The sequence below is a fragment of the Nannospalax galili genome, unplaced genomic scaffold (genome assembly GCF_000622305.1).
Source record: "Nannospalax galili isolate Female #2095 unplaced genomic scaffold, S.galili_v1.0 scaffold367, whole genome shotgun sequence".
NCBI lineage: Eukaryota > Metazoa > Chordata > Mammalia > Rodentia > Spalacidae > Nannospalax > Nannospalax galili.
The window spans coordinates 323,518-343,068 of record NW_008356465.1 but is presented as its reverse complement, the minus strand read 5'-3'; the positions used below and the strand labels follow the sequence as shown (position 1 = coordinate 343,068).

Here is a 19,551-nt window from a genome sequence, read left to right as displayed (position 1 = left end):
TGGAACTGGAGTTTGCATTGTTAGCCATCATGCGGGTGCTGGGAACTGAAATGTTCTGGTTAGTTATTGTCAACTCTACATAAACTAGTGTAATGGGAAACTGCCATGCACAGAGAAGGCACTAGAGACAAAATGGAGAAATCAGGAAAGAATGTATTTATATTGGTTGACTCAAGCTGAGTTTTCTCCAGTAAAACTCGAGTCCTGGTTTCAGTTTCTTTGCAGTTTTTATCCTCATTGGTGGGCAGGTCTACATGTTAGCCTATGTGACTAGAGGCTACAGACCATCTGTGTGTCCTATGGCCATAAGTAGGAAATTCTTGCAGCAAGCATATTAACAGAAGCAGAAGCAAAGGATGAGCAAGCTGGGGAAACATTTACAACTGGTCATGCTTCAAGACAGGGTGGTAAAGGTTGGGTGGCTGTTTCTTAGAATAAATGTCTGTGAGGAGTGGGACCCACCAGTCCTGACTTTTCTATATGACTAGAGTCATATGGAAAGAGGGAACTTTAATTAAAGAATTTCTTCCATCAGATTGATCTATGGCCATATCTGTGAGGCACTTTCTTAATTGCAAATTTTTGGAGGAGAGCCTAGCCTACTGTGTTTGGTGCCATTCCTGAGCAGGTGCCCTGGTCTGTATAAGAAAATTAGGCTAGCCAGCCAGGAAGGAATAAGCAGCATTCCTCTGTGGTTTCTGGTTCAGTTTCTACCTCGGGGTTCCTGCCTTGGCTTCCTTTGATGATAGACTGTGAACCGTAAGTCAAATATATCCTTTTCTCCCCAAGTTGCTTTTGGTCAATGTTTTATCACAGCAACAGAAAGCAAACTAGAACAGAAATTGGTACCAGAAAGTGAGATAATTGCTGTGATGAACCTGATCATGTTGGTTTTGGGGAGGATTGTGTAAGTGTGTGGAGCTTTGGGTTAGAAAAAACAGTGCGTATTCAGAGCTTAATGGGCTGTTCTGTGGGAGCTTGGAAGATAAGAACATTGAGATAAATGCAGGTTGATGGAGACCTGGCTGGTGAAGCTTCAGAGGGAAGCAAAGACTCTGTCGGGCTTTTCATGTGATGAATCTGTGGAAGTGAAACCTGCGCTTTGCTGGGACAATCAGTGCTGGTGAGCTGGGGCTGAAAAGTCAGCTGTGATTAATAAGAGACTAGTATCCTTAAGGTGAAATCTTCTGGGAAGTATTTTCTCAGGGTCCAGACACTAACTGTGGTCTAGAGCGCCCAAGGTTTCATCTCAAGCTGGCAGCTGAATTTGGTAATGTGTAAGAGTCTTCCATGTGGTACTGGTGGTGCTTTAGGAGGTGAGGGCTAGGGAGAGGAAGTTAGGCCATGGGAAGTGGGGGCTGAAAGCCCCTTCCTGTCTCTCTCCCTCCACAGGCCTCCTGTGCCACAAACTCCTAACTAGAGGTACTGTGCTGCAATAGGGTCAAGCAACTATGGACTGAACCATGAGCCAAGAATTAACCTTCCTTCCCTTCAAACTATCTCAAGTAGTTTGTCATAGTAATGGAAAGCTGATGAACACCTTCTGAACTCTCAAAATTTCATAGGAAAGCCCTTTGGTGACATGCTTGTGGCCCCAGAGAGAGCCAGGATGGAGCTGAGATCACACACTCAGGGTTGTGACTGAGACACAGGAGGAACAGGGACAAACAGAAGGTGCCTCTCTTGACTTGTATGAGCTTAGACCCCAAGACTCATCTTGTTAAGAGTATGATTGAGGCTTACAACCAAATAAACAGACCTCCAGTTTCGCCTGGCATGTCTGTTTGAATCATTAAGTGGTATTAGGAGTGTTTAATTAATATAATTATAAACACAACAGGAATGAAGCCATCCATATTATGTCTAAAAAACATGTAGAAACCACAAAAATAAGCCAAGAAATTCTTATTTTAAAAACTCTGAGGGATAAGGAGATACCTCAGTTGGTAAAGTGCTTACCCTGTAAACATGAAGACCTGAGTTTGATTCCACATAAAAAATTTGGGCATGACTAAAGGCTACATAACAAGAAACAGTGCCAAACAGGAGAAACCTTCCTTTGAGTTGTTGGCCAGGGTGGTCCAAGAGACTCCAAAAATTACATAGGCTATTGCCACAGCCCTTGATTGCCTCCCAGGGCTTGAAGGTAAGACCCTATTGCTGAAGATGGGATACAGGAGTTGAAGCAATGGAGCTAGAACTGACCTGAAAGTCACCTCTCCTGAAGGCTAGCTCTCAAAGCTTTGGAAAGCACTGCACAAGCTGGTCCAACCTCAGCTTCAAGGTGTGATAGCCACATTAATGGCTGGTACAGCAAATGATATTGGTGCAGTAGTGGCACTTTAATCTCAGGGCTAATCAACAGCTACCTAATTGGACTTACAGCCCAATGGGAGGAAACTCATGTGTGGTACTGTAAACACAGCCAAATACACATGGCTGTAGAGGTCTTAGATCTTAGAGAAAACCACAGGGCTATCACATTCCTAGACAAATGTAATTCCTTACTACGTGCAAAATATGGATCCTCAAATTTACAGGCAAGTATCCCAGTCACCAGTCATCAAAGAATCTTCTTTTGCAACAGAGACTATTACAGAGTTCCACAACTAGTCATACACAGACATTTTCTGTGAATTACCCAAGCCTAAGTGGCACATCTACAATGCAATCTCTACATGTAAGACTCACGGAACATAGAATAAGGGGGAGTAAAAAGGACATTAATGCATCCCTCAGTTCTCATCAGTGACACTCCTTCATGCAACAGAGGACCAGGAACACAAAAGGTCACAAATGGTCAAAGTGTGGAGAGTAAGAGTCTGCAGAGAGTGGGTCCTTGGACAGGACTCATATTAAACTCCACCCATCCAGGACTCAGGGACCATTAGGAAGAGGGGGGCAGAAAGATTGTAAGAGCCAGGGGAGAGGTGTATGACAATATGGAAATAGAGTCCTACAGGCTCCTGGGACCTTGCTCACATGAACCTACAGCAATGGTGTCAGCATACACTAGACCTATGCAAACTCAGACAAAAACCCAGCACAGAACTGTGGAAATGGGCAACAACCCCCAATCTTAGTTGAAGAATTATGGGCAGCTGATTACTACTGGATGAGGAAGAGCTGATCTTATTAAAGGGAGGGACTCTAGATGGGCTGCCTAGACCCCAGTGTATGAACTTGCACTGAAGGATGTCTGGGAACACCAACTTGATACATAGGCCTTAACACAAAAGTATGCATTCCAATGGGGTGGGGGGTTATGGGAAGGTGCCAGTGGGGAAGGGGGTATGAAGACGATTAATATTGATTAAGATGTTCTGTATGAAATACACAAAAATTTAATAAAAATTTACCAAAAAAAAAAGAAAAAGAATTGAGGCATGGAGGTGCACTTGAACTCCAGAGCTGGGACTGAGGGGACAGGCAGATCCCTGGGAATTGATAGCCAGCTAGCCAACCTAGTCTACTCAGTGAGCTCCAGGCCCGGGGTAGACCCTCTCTTAAAAAAAATCAAGGTAGATGGTACCTGAGAAACAACCCCCAGTGTTGAGCTCTGGCCTCCAAACACACACACACACACACACACACACACACACACACACACACACACGATAGCTTTAAAACTTCTTCATGGGCCCAAAAGCTCCAGTCAGAACCCAGAAGCACTTTGTATGGTGCCTATCACAGTTTCCAGTCCATGAAGACTGTCTCTGGAGCCCAGGGGACAGGGTAATGATGGGGGACACAGCAGAGCCCAGGGACAGCATGATCCACGTGGAGCACCCCTCACCTTTGAGTGGCCAACCTTGTTGATGTTGGTGTGCTTCAAGAGAAGGCAGCACTTTTCACCTCAGAGGCAATTGTGCACCTGATCAAAAGGATGGAGAAGCTGAGGGTGGGGCTGGCTGTAATCATGACGAAGCCTGGCTGCTGTTCAGTCCACACCAGTAAACCAACAGTCAGCCAGCACATGAAAGCAAGAAGCTTCTGATGGGCCTTCCCTATCCTTCAAGAATAAAAAGAAACATTTTTTGTGCTTCATTTCTGCTACTCCATAAGGACATGGAAGTTTTAGCTATTGATAAGTACATCACATCATTTCACCTTCTCCAGTGGCCATAGCCAGCTCCCTGCCTCACCCCCCAAACTCACACCAAGCCCACAGTCCTCAACCTGCTCCATGCTTTTCTGTACTCTTAGTTCCAGGAATCATTTCCTGTGGAGAAAACATACCCTCGAGCTCAAAGACAGAGGTAGGCTGTCTCAGTCTATTTGTACTGCTGTAACAATATACCCGATTCTGAGTAGTTTATAAATAATTGAAGTTAACTCTCTCACACACAGTTCTGGGAAGTCCAAGGTCAAGGGCCCAGCAGGCTTGGTGCCTGGAGGAGGCTCCCTGTTTCCAGTGTGTTGCTGTGCCGTCTCACAGGATAGAAATGATGGAAGTTGGTGAACCCACTCCTTCAACTGTAATCCCGTCCTTGAAGGCTCTGCCAAGAGTTTTTATGAAGGCCCACTTAATACTATCTATCCTGTTGGCAGTAAAGTTGAAAAATGCCAATTTGTAGGGTATATTCAGACCACAGAATAGACCAAGCCAGCTACCTAGGTAGGCCAGCTCTAGTCTTTGTTCTTGAAAATGAGCAGTCCATCAAGAGTCACTAGACTGCTGGGAAAACTCAGAGGAGAGAGAGGAAGGAGGGGAACAACAGCACAGCTGACCACGGAGAGGACCTCTCTGACTCCAGAAACAGAGGGGGTGTCCTGTTATCACAAATCAGCCCCCTCAGACACTGGAGGTGTTGAAGTCTTCCGGGCTAACGTACAGGCTGCTTTAAAAATTAACTAAGGGGTGTGCACTGAGAAGTCTGCACTTCAGAAAAAATTTTTCCATGAGATGAATTAAGTCCTGGATGCTCTGGGCTCAGATGCACAGGGGTGTGACAACATACCCCTGGTAGGATTAGTGGGAGGTAAGCACATGTTCACTGTCTAGTTCTCACCAATTTGTGTGTGCATTTTCATATATGTGTCCATATGTGTGTACATGTTCATATGTGTTAATATATGTATTCATAGGTATATACATGTGTTCATGTGTTCATGCATGTGAATTTGTGCATGCTCATACATGTGTTTGTGTGAATATTCATATTATGCGTGTCCATATGCATATGATGTGTTTTATTTATTTTTACTTTATGTGTACGAGTGTTATATGTGCATGTATGCAAGTGAACCTGTGTCATACAATGCCTACAAAGGACAGAAGAGGCCATCAGATCCCCTGGAACTGCAGTTACAAAGGGCTGTTAGCTGCCGTGTGGGTGCTGGAATTCGAACCCAGGTCTTCTGCAAGAACAGTCAGTGCTCTTAACCATCCCTCAAGCCCCATATATGATGCTTTATGTGTGCACATTCATGTAAGGGTATATGCATGTTCATGTGTGCATGTTCAAATGTGCATGTTCGTGTGTGTGTGTGTGTGTGTGCGTGTGCATGTTTATATGCTCCAGTATGTGTGCAGGCCAATGGTCAACCTCCTCAGGAGCCATCCACCTTGCTTTTGGAGACAGTGTCTCTCACTAGGAACTGAAGCTTCCAGAGTAGTCTAGGCTGACTGGCCAATGAGCCCAAGGCATTTGTATCTGTCCCCCACACTCCCAGCATTAGAATTACAAGTCACCCCCATATCCAGCTTTTTACCTGGGTTCTGGGAACCAAACTCAGATCCTCATGCTTGCAAGGCAGGTATATCATGGACTGAGCCATCTCCCAGCTCAGAGCCTTTTAAGGGACTTGAACCCCAAAGTCTGCACATGCTTAGCGCAGTGTCACCATAGGTCTAAGTGCACACACATGAGTTGCTGTAGTCAAGTCATCAGGGAGAAACAACAGAATTAGGAGGTTAATGGTACTAAAGACAAAAGCACACTTTACCCACAGTGAGAAAGCTAGCATCCGGTACACTCATCCAGGGTATACCCACCCAGGGTGTGTCAGGACACTTCAAAACACCAGAGACAAGAGAAAGCTCCAGAAGTTACAAAAACATAGGTGGCCAGGAAAGCTCTAAGTTTGAGGCTGGCCCCGGGCTTCTTGGCAGTGGCACTCAGTGCACCTGCAGTGTACGCCCCTGCCAGGACTCATGGGGGAGTTCTTTCAAAATGAGGTGACGATGGGTCCATGGAGCAGGAGCTCCAACACAGGAGAAGCAGATTGGACAGGGACAGAAGGACATCGGGCCCACCGTCCTCCCATGGTCAGAAGGGAGCAGGAAGGTGGTGGGCTCTAGGAAGTATGCCTACCAGAAGAAATGGGGCTCTCAAACAGCAGGAGGTGCGTCCATTCCTGATGCGGTTCCTAATCAGGGTGAAGATATGTGCTCAGAAGAAAGCATTAGGAACCTGGGCAAACGAGAATGTGAACATCAAAGCGTTGTCCATCTAGCTATTGTGGAATGCTGTCCCCCAACCATAATGGCCATTACCACAACGAAGGAGGGACTGGGGAGGGTCACTAGAACCTCACTTGAGACTCCAGCCACCCATTCCCTCCTGAGTCCCACCCACTGCTAGTTGCAACTAATTCTGCCCTAGATGCATGTGGTCTAGGGAGAAGCTGGAGAATATTGACTGTGAAAAGTTAACTAAAGGAGGGAGGGCTCCACTTATACAGTTGTAGGGAAGTTGTCATTCATGCTGAGGTGAGACTTCAATGATACTGTTGTTGTAACTCCTCACCCATGCTCCTATAGTTAAGCCCAATAAACTCATAGGTTCACCAAGTTGGACTTTGGTGGAATTGTTACTTGTCTGTTGTTGGTGCCCTGTCTGGGTTGAATAGGTGTTTGTTTACCTCCATAGTGGTATAATTTTGAGGAGCTGACAAATGGCAGTGTGTTAGTCAACTTTTCATTACTATAATGAGATGCCTGAGATAATTAACTATGAAGAAGAAAGGTTTCTTCTGACTTGCTATATGGGTTCAGGTCATGATCAAGTGAGTGATCCTGGAATTTGGAACCTGACATGAGGAAGCTACATCAGGGCCCAGGAGCATGTGTGTATGTTACCTTTATTGCTGTGATAAAACACCATGACCAAGGCAACTTGCAGAAGAAAGAGTTTATTTGGGCTTATGGTTCTAGAGGGAGAGTGCACAATGGTGGGGGAGGCACGGCAGCAGGTGGCCAGAGCGGGAACCAAGAGCTCACTTCTTCAAGCACTTGCAGAGACAGCAAGCAGGAAGTGGGACTAGGCTGTGAACTCTCAAAGCCCATCCCCAGTGATGTACTTCTTCCAGCAACACTATAAGCCCTAGAGATCCCATGACTCTCCACAAATGGCACCACTAACTGGGGACCAAGTGTTCAAATATTTGAGCCTATGGGGGACACTTCTCATTCAAACCACCACAATGTGGATGAGTAAAACTTCTTACCTCATGGCCTGGGAGCAAAGAGGTAGAGTAGAGGAGGAGGAAGGCCAGGGTTCCACATATCTCCTGGAGGCTGACTTCACCCTAATGTCCTAAAGCCCTTCCATGAGGCCCTACCTCTTAAAGGTTTCACCATCTCCCCATTGTTTCAGTCTAAAGGGGGGGTAGGTTCGGGTGGCTTGGGCCTGGGTAGCTGTTGAAGAGCTCAGCTATAGAGATAGGAATAGATGCTCTTGATTTTCGGGCTAGGGATGTCCTCCTTCAGGGGCAGAGTCAGTGACTCTGGATGCCACATCCTTGCCTGGAATTGGCTTTGCTACCTCACACAGGTAATCACATGATTCTTAAATCAACTCGCGTTCATGTATATGGAAACTTCAAAATGTAAAAATAATGTCTTGAGTTGGGTATGGCACATGGCTTCAGTCCCAGCAGTGAGAAGGCCGAGGCAGGCAGATCTCTATGAATTTGAGATCAGTCTAGTCTACATAGTGAATTCCAGGTCAGCAGAGGAAACAGGGAGGTCCTGTCTTTTTAAAAAAATCCTGAGAAATGGAGGGTAGAAAAGGGCAGGTGGGGTCCGGGAGATGGCTCAGTGGGTAAACATGCTTGCCACCAAGCCTGACAACCTGAATTTGATACCCATGCCTCACATAGTGGAAGGAGAGAACAGACGCTGGCAAGTTGTCCTCTGACCTCCACACACTAAAACAAATAAATAAATAATGAAATAAAAATGTAATTTAAAAAGAAAAGGATAAGTAGAATAGGGAGGACAGGCAGAGTGAGCAAGGGCTTTGTTTCTCTTACTTGGTAGATATGAGGAAACTTGCTGTGTGCCCTGGACTGGGCTTCATGGTGCCCAAGCTAAACATTCTTCCTGGGTGTGTCTATGAGGGTGTTTCAGATGAACTTGGCATTTGCATTTGAGACTCAAAACAACCCAGTGTGGGTGGGCCTCACCCAAGGCATGCAAGGGTTATAGAACAAAGCAGAAGGGAGAAACCACCTGCTCCCACCTACCTATGTGACCTGAGTCATGGCTCTTCTTCTACCTGTGGACTGGAGCTTACACTAGTGGTTCCCCTGGTTCCGGGGCCTTTGACTTGGAGAAAATGGCACCGTTGGCCTTCCTGTGTTCCCAGCAGATGAAAGGTCATTAGACTTCTTTGCATCTACAGTCATGTGAGCCAGTCCTTAATAATCAACCTATCTTTTTGTCTCTTTCTGTCTTTGTCTCCGTCTCTCATCTAGTCTATTTCTCTGCAGAACACTAGTACAGTGTAAAAACAAATGAAATCACCCACAAGTGAAGCAAGGACGCTCAGATTTAGTGTTTGGCACTGCAGCCACCTGCTGCATTGTGACGATTTGGTTGATGATGGGCTACATATGCCCGAAATTGAAATGGGGCTGAGATTTCTATCACACATTGTGCTGGGTAGCTTTAGTGCCAACTTGACACACCTGGGTTGAGGGAGCCTCAGTCGGGAAATTGCCTCTATTGGACTGGCCTGTGGCCATGTCTGAGGGGCATCTTCTTGATGAGTGATGTGGGAGGGCCCAGCCCACTGTGGGTGGTGCCACCCCTGGGAAGGTGGGCCTGTGTTGCATAAGAAAGCAGGCTGAGCAGGGGCCAGGGAAGCAAGCCAGTAAGCAGCATTCCTCCATGGCCTGTGTTCCAGCTCCTGCCTCCAGGTTCCTGCCCTGAGTTCCTACCTTGGGCTCCCTGATGAACTGCGACCTGGGAGATGTAAGCTGAATAAACCCTTTCCTCCCCAAGTTGGTAGTGGTCAGAGGGTTTTGTCATAGCAATGAAGAACAAACTAGGACACACAGTAACACTGTCTCTGTCACAGTCATGAAAACCCCATCATGCTGCCTGCTCTGTACAAGTAGAGCACACACAGTTATGTACAGTTCAGAATGTCTTATAATAACAAAAGTTACAGCACAGGGCTGGAGAGACAACTCAGTGGTTAATAGAACTTGCTGCTCTTATGGAAGACCAGAGTTCATTTCCCATTACCCACAATGGGTGGCTCATAACCACCTATAACTCCAGCTCCAAGGGATCCAATACCTTCTGGTGTCCATGGGCACCTGCACTCACATGTGCATACCCACACACAGACATATATACACATAACATTCTTAAAAATCATTAAAATAAAACAAAAGCTGTACTACTGGTTTACATATTTACTATAACATATGTTAACCATTATTTTAGAATATACTCCTCTATCCCTGAAGCTCACTGTAAAGGAGGACACCATACTATGCACACAGCAGCCACAAACATCTCCTGCTCCAGTAGGATATGTGTATGTACCTGTATGTATGTGTATGCATGTGTGTATGTGTATGCCTGTGGATGTGTGTGTGTGTGTGTGTGTGTGTGTGTGTGTGTGTGTGTGTGTGTGTGTGTGTGTGTGTACAATACTGTGGCAGCCAGGAGAACATTCTGGGTATCTTTCCTCAGGTACCATTTGCCTTGTTTGTTGAGACAAGGTCTCTCACAGGCTTGGAACGCGCCAAGTAGGGTAGACTGGCTGGCCAGCAAGCCCCAGGGATTCTCCTGTCTCCACCTTCCCAACCCCTGTCTCCACCTTCCCAACCCCTAGGTTTTGTTTTTTAACGTGAATTCTGGGTGATCAAATATAGATCCGTGTGCTTGAGCAGCAAGCATTTGCTGACTGAACTATCACCCTAACCTCCAGCAGGGTGCTTTTTAAAAAGACTTATTTGATTTTTTATTTATGGGTGTGTATGTGTATACGAATGCAGGTGCACCTCCAGAAGAGGGTGTTAGAGTCCCTGGAGCTAGAGTTACAGCTGGTTGTGAACCACCCAACAAGGAGGATGCTGAGAACTGAACTCTGTTTGTTCCTCTGGAAGAGCAGCAAGGACTCTTAACTGCTGAGCCGTCTCTTCAACACCACCCCTGCCCCAGCAGGATTTTTGATGTTTCTATGATAAATCTAAATACGAAGCATGGAGCAGGGCTGATACTGACAGTGAAGAATGCCAGCAGTTTTAATTAATCGTGCTTTCCTTTATTCCTTTGCATTTTTATGTCTTCTTACTTAAGTAGAACTTACAAACACTAACGTGCTCAATGCATTTAACTAATGCATCAACATACTCAATGCATTTCGACATGCACGCTCTAAGGTAAACACTACCCAAAGCCATCATGCTTTCTCCACATCGGGACACCCAGTGTAACTGTGGTTCTGATTTCTTGGTATATTTGACTGTTCTAGAACTTCAAATGAACAGAATTATAAAGCACGAGGGCGCTTCTGTGCAAGATTCACTTAGTTTATTGTTTTTTGAATTGCTGACTAGGTTGCTTTTCTATAATTGATGGACATTTGGATTGCTTTGAATTTGGAGTTTCAACAAATAAGGCTTTTATGAGCATTATCATTTTTGTCTGTTGGCAAATATATGTAATCAATATTATTAGATATTTATCCAGTAGAGGAATTGCTGGGTCTTAAGGCAGTTCTGTGTTAAGCTTTGGAAGTGCTGCTAGGGTTTTCCCAAAGTGGATGTGACATTTCACACTCAAAAGTGATACACAGGGGCTGGAGAGGTGGCTCAGCGGTTAGGAGCGAGCACTGACTGCTCTTGCAGAGGACCCGAGTTTGATTCCCAGCACCCACATGGCTACAAACCATCCTTAACTCCAGTTCCAGGGGAATCCGAAGCCCTCTTCTGACCTCTGAGGCATTGCACGACACGGGTGCACTCACATACATGCAGGCAATACACTCATACACATAAAATAAAAACAATAAATAAAAATTTTAAAAAAGTGATACACAGTCTTAGCTGCCTCTGCATCTTTGCCAACACTGAGGATTTTTAATTTAATTTAATTTAATTTTTTGAGACATGGTCTCAATCTGTAGCCTAGGCTAGCCTTGAACTCATGGCAATTCTCCTACCTCAGTCTCCCAAGTGCTGAGATTATAGGCATGAGCTGCCATGCCAGTCTAATTTCAGATATTCTGACACACAAGCATATTTCCACTTCATCTGCAACAGCACTGGTTACACTAGAGTGTGCTTGGCAGTTTTCTGATTTTTGACATCTGCTTCTGCTTTCCCTTCCTCAGTACCATAAACTTTGGCTGGTCACATACTCACTTAGCTAATGATGGAGTTGCCCAACTTTCCTCACACCACAAGACTTGCAGCACAAAGAAAGCCTGTGCAATCAACATTTTTAACATTTAAAAAATTAATTTGATTTCTTTGTTCTTGTATGTGTATGAGTGTTTTGTCTGCATATATGTAAATACACCACATGTGTGCAGTGCCTGAAGAGGCCAGAGGAGGGTATTATATCCCCTGGAACTGGAGTTACAGTGCTGGAAAGTGAACTTGGATCCTCTGCAAGAAAAGCAAGTGCTCTTAACCACTGAGCCATTTCTCCAGCCCTGTGATCAACATTTCAGATCTGTTCTGCCAGTGGCCTTGAGCAGGACAGAAAAGGACCAACCACTAAATAGAACCAGAGCCAATGAGAAAGACAGAGAGAGAGAGAGAGAGGGAGAGAGAGAGAGAGAGAGAGAGAGAGAGAGAGAGAGAGAGGCAAAGACAGAGACAGGAGGGAAGAGGGAGACCTAGTGATGACAATGGAGGCATGTGGTCTCACTCATGAACTCCCTGCAGGTTGTGGGTATTTGCACAAGATCAAGCCAAGATCAGTCAGCTTTCCAGTAGGCAGCACCAAATGGACTCAATTATAGGGGGGTGATAAAAGGGGAATGTATTGGGAGGTATCTATCCAGAGGGAGATGGGGAGGGAGTCAAGGGTGACTGTAATCAAAATACATTGTTTATATGTATGAAATTGTCAAAGAATGAATAAAAGATAGTAAAAAAGAGAGTTGAAAATTCCCCTACAACTTTCAACTTAAAGGATTTGTTGCCAGGATCTGTGCAGACTGAAAATCATAAACTAGTCACCTCAGTCCTATGTCGAATGCTCCCAGATGCCAGTCGTCCCCAGGACTGAAAGTGCAGATAGTCTTGTCATGCCTTCACAACAGTGACTTCCAGGACCTGCGGCCCATGAAGACATGAACCGATCATGCTTGACAAAGTTTGGATGACTGGCTCACCATGATATTGGTTTCTCTTCTAGGCCTGAGTTTGTTTTTCTGTGGTTAAAAACATCATTCTGAGAAGCCTTCAGACCTTGCCAGACTAGAGAAACTCCAAAAGTAGCTTAGAGAAGAGAGAAAAACACCCAGAAACAATTTTAGTGGAAGCTGACATAGGCTCTGACGGTAGGTGAGAGATGTTGGGGATGATATACACTTCTGTTGGGGTGTGTGGGGAGGAAGTGATGCTGGGTGTCAGACAATAGGCAAAAAGTACAGGGAGGCCCTGTAGTGCCGGCAGCTGGTGGCGGCAGTTGCTTTGGAGGTCAGAAGAGAAAATGCCAACACAGAGGTGGCTCCTGGCGAGAGGCTGCACAGCAGCCTCCTGTCCCGTCCTACATTTTCTGACTCAGTTCTCCCGAGTCTGCAGGGGACAAAGCATAGCCTCTTTGGAAGATGACAAAGGACAGTTCTCTAACCCATGCTGCATACACACTCAGGGATGTGGGGAGTGCAAGCAGTAAGAGTGTGTTGAAGGCTTGATTATAGTCCTGAATCAGACTTAGCACTCTGGTTTGACAGCTGAGATGCAGGGGGCAGGGGGCAGAGAACAGCCATGCTGTCTCAGTGGCTCAGCAGATACTAATTTATTCTTCTGCTAGGGTGGTTCCAAGGTTCCCTGGGAAGGCTTTAGGGAAAGAGCCCTTCATAACTTGTGGGGGGGTGTCACAGGAATCAACAGTGGGGACACAGAAGGGGTACCAGGAACATCTGGAGGCCTCAGAGGGTTCCCAGGAGTAACTGGTAAGGAAAGGCCTTTTGGGGTGGGGGGAAAATGGGACAGGATGGGGGCAGCTGCCACATTATCAGCAGCTGCCCATGTAGGTCACAGTGGAGGTACTGCCCTATGCTATAGAGCACATTTGAAAGACATGGTCCCAGGGGCTGTGGAGATAGCTCAGTTGATAGAGTGCTTGCCTTATAAGCGTAGAAATCCTAGTTTGAGGCCCAGAAACCACATTTAATAAAAACAAAATTGGTGTGGTAAAGTGTGCTTATAATAATCCCAATGCTGGGGGTGTTGGGTGGATCCCTGGGGCTCCCTGGGGCTCATCACAAGCTCCAAGCCAGTAAGAGACCAAGTCTCAAACAATAAAATAAAGACGGATGGTTCCTGATAAATGACACTCTAGGTGAAGTTGTCCTCTGGCCTCCACATACAGGCATAACCACATCCACAGAACAACCCACTCCACAAAGAACCCTCAGACTTGCTAAGGCAGATGTCAACTCCTCCAGGGGCCCATTTCTCTTTTCGATGTGGCTACATAGGTAAACTACACTAGGCAGTTCCCCCGGGATGGCAATGCCACCACCTGGATGACTAGACACAGCCTACAGCCAGCCATGGCACCTGCTGCCTCACACTGTGAGGCAGAAACCTGGATGCTCAGGGCTCTGTATATATGCTCAGAGGACAGGCCAAGCTAAGCCTGATTTGTGCTGCTAACGCTACCACACATAAGATTCTTTCTCATGTCTGGCATGGTGGTGCACACCTTTAATCCCAGCTATAGAGAGGCAGAGGCTGGTGGATCTCTGTGAGTTTGAGGCCGGCCTGGTCTATATAGTAAATTCCAGGCCAGCTGGGGCTACATTGTGAGACCCTGAGCAAAAAAACAAAACAAAACAAAAAAGATTCTTTCTCATATGGGATTCAAATCTTGTTTCTTGAGAGGCTTTGCTCATTGGGACACAGGCTGTGGCAATGTTCTGACAGGAAAATATAATCATCACATAACCTGGCATTTTGATGCACTTGAAACTAATGTTGGAGGGAAGGGTAGGTGGGTCAGGGTGCAGTGGGATTGGGGTTCATTTTGTTATCTTACAGATATATTCAAAACATGCAACAATAAAATGCCAACAATAAAGACATATTGGGATGCTTTGGGGTCTGTTCTGCAGGCTCTGCTTGTAGAATGATTAGGTGTTTATCTTATTTACCTATTCTTGCACTTACTAGGAACAGTTCAAGGCTCCATGATGCTAGCTAGAGCAGTGTGCTTTAGGACGGCCACAGCATCGTCTCTACTGAGCTCTGGGCTGTCCTCTGTCATGTGGCTAAAAGCCAGGAGAAGTTTCTGCCTCACTGCAGACCCCTGCCTGCTCTCCAGCTGCAGTCCTCTGTAGCAGGTTCCCAGGTGGCCCTGGGCCTGTCTAGACACTGGGCCTAAAGGGCAGGCTCCTGTAAGGGAAGCAGGCACAGAAATCCATCAGAAAGTGTTCTCAGTAGGCATAAAGCCACCTGTGTGTCATCCTGCCCTTCACAATCCTACAGCGTCCTCCTTTGGCTCTGGGAAGTTTGCAGATATATGAATCCCACTATCTGGTGCTGGACTCCTAGTGTGTCCCCTGCCACATGCTGGTGGCTGCTACAGACACTATGCAAAGGAACAGTATTCTAGATGTGCCCCTCCCAGGAGGAACAGAGGAGAGTCCCTTCTGTATCCTGTCCGTAGTACTTGCATTTTTATGTGTCTACATCCCAGGGGTGTCTTCCTCCCTGGGACATGCACCTGAGCCCAATCTGTTCCTGTTGCACTGTGATCCAGCTGGGACAATGATAAGGGTAGACCAACACCTAGAATGGGAAGAGACACTGGAGAGGAAGCCCTCTCTTCTTCCCTTTACAGTCGCCAGCACTGAACATGGGCATGCAGCACTACAAGCTTGCAGCACCACAGGCCCTACCCACTCCTTTCTGGTCATGTTCCTGAAACCTCCTGTCAAGGCCGAGCACCTGTTTCTCAAGAGGGGAACAACAGAGAGCTGAGGCCCAAAGTTACCTTGGAAGTAAAGGAACCAAGAGTAAAGCTGAGCTCTGTCAGATTCTAGGTCCAGTGTCCTCTAGGAGAGTCGTGAGCCCCCACATAGCAAAGACAGAAGGATGACAGAAGAATGGGTTCCCACACTTGGTACCCCCCCACACTTGGCCCCAGTTCTGACATCTTAACCTTTGGTAGGCCAGTTCTGCTCTGAGCCAGGGTGCTGAAAGGCTGACTGCTTCTGGAGAAGCTTCCTGACCCTCAGACTTTCCATCTCAGGAGCTGCTCAGTTTAACTGCTGTCAGCAGTCGGCCTTCTACACAGCTTCAGCTCTGCTCAAGTCCCTCATGGCCTTCTGTTAATTCAGGAAGGCATGCCCCTGACTCACATCCTGGGGGACCTCTGGCTGGTTCATTTAGGCACTGGGTTCCCTTCTGAGGCAATGTGACTCTGGGCAGTATTTCCCACCTGGACAGTCACTCTGTGAACAAAAGATCATTTCTCCTTCCAGCCAGGGCAGGAGGGATGCAGTCTGGGGCTTCAGTATGTGTGTGTGTGTGTGTGTGTGTGTGTGTGTGTGTGTGTGTGTGTGTGTGTGTGTGTACAGGTGCATGTGTGTGCAGGTGCATATGTGTGTGTAGGCCAGAGATCAACCCTTGGTGTTCCTCAGGTGTTGCTCCCCTTGTTTTTTGAGACAGGGTCTCTTGCTGGGACCAGTTCTCTCTGATTAGGCAAGGCTGGCTGGCCAGCAAGCTTCAGGGATCTGCCAGTATCCTCCTCCCCAAGGCTGGAAGCACCACCATGTAGGTCTTTTTTAAAGTGGGTTCTGGGGCTTGGAACTCAGCAAGTTAAGGACTGAACTATCTTCCCCAGTCCCTGCACCAACTTTTGAAAGCCCCAGATGAGTTACATTTGTAACTCATAAGGGAATCCTGTGCTTCATGGAACCTTTAACAAAAGGTTGGCATGGGACCTCAGGAGGGGCTCCCCAAACCTTGCACTGGAAACCTCAAAGGATTTGCCTGGATCGTTTTCTAAAGCCAAAACCCCAGGGTAGCCTGAGGTGCAGGAAACCTTGGAGGTCTGGGGGAGGCTGGGAAGCATGGAGTCAGTTCAGAACCTAGAAGGGCAAGTTGACTCATTAGGAAGACTGGGAAAGGGGTGAAAGGGTAGGGGGCAGCCTCTAAACCAGGACCTCAGGCTGTGGCCGGGAGAGGAGGGAAGGGATCGTTTTCTAAAGCCAAAACCCCAGGGTAGCCTGAGGTGCAGGAAACCTTGGAGGTCTGGGGGAGGCTGGGAAGCATGGAGTCAGTTCAGAACCTAGAAGGGCAAGTTGACTCATTAGGAAGACTGGGAAAGGGGTGAAAGGGTAGGGGGCAGCCTCTAAACCAGGACCTCAGGCTGTGGCCGGGAGAGGAGGGAAGGAAGGTGGAGAGAGAGAGAGAGAGAGAGAGGGAGAGAGGGAATGGGTGCACACCTGGGTGTGCATATACATGTGTGTGCATGCATTTAGAGACCAGTGGATGATGCCAGCTGTGGCTCCTTAGCCGCAGTCCCTCATGTTTTTGTTTTTCAATCCGAGTCTTGCATTGGCCTGGAACTTCCTGATTCAGTGAGTCTGGCTGACCAGCAAGTCCTAGGGATCTGCCTTTCTCCATATCCCCAGCACTTGATTATAAGTGTAGACCTCCATGCCTGGGGATTTTAGGCGGGTTTGGGAAGATCAAAGTCAGGTCTTCACACAACACAGCAAGCACTTTACTGACAGAGCTATCTCCGCGATCTGAGAGGCGGGAAGGGAGGGAGGGGGAGGGGCGTGCGCGTCTGCCCCGCGCACTTCGTCCCAGCGCCGGCTTCGGCGCCCTCGCCGCAGCATCCAGCTCAGCCAGGCCTCCCCGCCGCCGCCTCCCTGGGCTCTCCGCCTCCGTCGCTGCTGCCACCACCGCCGCCGCCATTCTTGGCGCTGAGCTGGCAGGGCTCGGCCCCTCAGAGAGACGCCTCCGGCGGGACGCGCGCTCCAGGTAAGCGGCGGGGCCAGCGCGGGAGGAGCGCGCCCGGGGCTGGGCAGGTGCATGCGTAGGCCGGACCCTCCGGGGAGGTGACGCCTGGAGCCCTCGCGGTCAACCCGAGGACCCTTGCAGGAGCGGCTCCTGCGACCCCTCGGGCCTCCCGGGACCCCTCTCGGGGCGCCTCCTGGAGCTTCCTCCCGAGGTCCTTCCCACATCACTCGAGCCCCCTCTTCATTCCCACCCGGATCTTCGGACCCCCTCCTCATTCCTACCCCATCCTCGATCCCCCTCTGCAGTCCCACTCCGGCGGCGATCCCTCCCGACCTCCCTTCTCTGCTCTCGCCGGGCCCTGCCATGCAGGTGGCTGCTCTGGAGCGGGGACGCGGGGCTCAGCCAATCGCGACACGCGGGGCCAGGCCCCGAGGACAGGGACTCTGGGGAGCTGGCCCCTTGGGACGCGCCCACTTGCCAGGGCCCGCGCCCCTAGCCTGGCTCCCAGCCCCGACCGGGCCGGCTTCTATTTAGGTCTCGGAGGCCTTGGCTTGGGTGCACCGGATGTGGCGCGGTGCACTCAGACAGGTGCGGCTGGCAGGGCCGCGGGGGCGAGGTCGCCACTGCCGTGGGTTGGGCGCTGCCAGGCCGTAGCTCCCTGGAAGATTCGGGCAGCGTTATTCTAGAGCCTCCCGGAACCACAAGCCTGTGCTCGGGCTGCACCTGTTGCTGGCTCCCGGTGAGTTGCAGGGGGCTGGCTCTGTTGGAGCTATGCCAGTCATGGCGCGGAAAACAGAGCTGAGCACGTAGCTGTCCTCTTTATTTATGCCATTTAGTCTCTTGGGAGGCGGGTGGGTGAATGGGGAGTCTTGCTTCAAATGAGGCATGTGGAGGGCTGGTACCAGCATTCTGGGGAGTTTGCCACATGAACTTGCTCTGCTTTTGTTTTTAAAAACCACAGTGTGTTGAGCACAACCCAGGCCCGTGGGTGGCCAATCCCTCACTGGACGCAGGGCCTGTGGCCAGATATCTGACCCTACTCTTCCATCCACCAGGCACTACTAAACGGAAGTTTCCTTCCCAGGGGGTGAAATGACACCAGCAGCTTGTCACTTTCTATGTGCCCCTGGTAGAGGACCTGCCTCCTGGCTGCCCAGCAAGGTTATTTGGGAATGTTTACAGTGTTCCAGAAGCAGGCAGCCTTGGCCAGTGCTGGGGAAGATCCTGGTAGCGACTATAAAGATCCGATTGTCACTTTGACCGTTGGTGTCTGTGCACATCATGTCAGAGTGATCATCTGTTGAGAAGGAGAAAGGATGAGCGGATGTTTGTGTGAGCAAGAACTGTCCTCCGACCTTCAGACTGATGACTTTGGCTGATCCAAATAGCCAGTGAAACAAAGAAATAAAAGCACATCGCCTGTACCCAGTTGCAGCTTTGCCTAGGAGCCTTTCCTTGTGTTGTATTGTGTTGTGAGACCTGGAGCCAGCACTGGAATGGGGGATGTCTCACCATGATGGGTTTGTTTAAATCTGCCTGTCCTCTGAAATGGAGACATAGACTCCAAGCCACTCCTGACTGTCCTAATCTTCTGAAAGCATAGCCTTGCAGAGACCCCTCCCTGAGTGACTGGAGCCCTGGCAGGGCTGGAGTCTGAGGTGTATGGCAAGGGCAGGAGTCCAGGGTCTGGGGCCAGGGCAGTGTCTTTGATGAGACACTGTGGACACTTGTGGACAGTTGCTCTTCTGTACATGCCCTGGATGGATGGTATCCAGTGAGACCTTCCCCACCCCAGGAGTGGTGTAAAGCTGGCCAGCTGGTGCTGGGGAATGTGTACTAATGGCCAGCCCAATCAATAATGCATCACAGTGATCAATGGTTTTCTCTAGCCCTTCAGTGTGCTTCTGAAGGGAGCCTGCCTTGGGAGGGCTGGGTGGGGTCAGGAGAGTGGCCTTAGTTTCTTGATTCCTTTATTTTGTGGCGTGAGCTTGGAGCCAGAGTCCCTGGGCTGGAGTTAGGACCTGTGCACCCCCACCCAGGGCATCCCCATTATCTCTGGGTTAGCTGTACAGTATCTTAGACAGGCACTTGGAATTGTTTTCTGATTGTTGTCATTTAAAGCACTCTCCCCTTCCTGTTTAGAATTTGGTG

At 48.4% G+C, this 19,551-nt stretch overlaps 1 protein-coding gene across 6 annotated transcripts in view; it reads left to right on the top strand.

Annotated features, from left to right (window-relative positions):
* Window positions 1–17,238: 17,238 nt before the first annotated feature.
* Sema4d (semaphorin 4D) overlaps window positions 17,239–19,551 on the top strand; it is a 146,705-nt gene continuing 144,392 nt past the window's right edge. For all 6 annotated transcript variants that reach the window (XR_608012.3, XM_017803623.2, XM_017803622.2 and 3 more), the window contains exon 1: window positions 17,239–17,421. The gene's annotated coding sequence lies outside the window, so the exon portion shown is untranslated. The remainder of the gene's footprint in view (window positions 17,422–19,551) is intronic.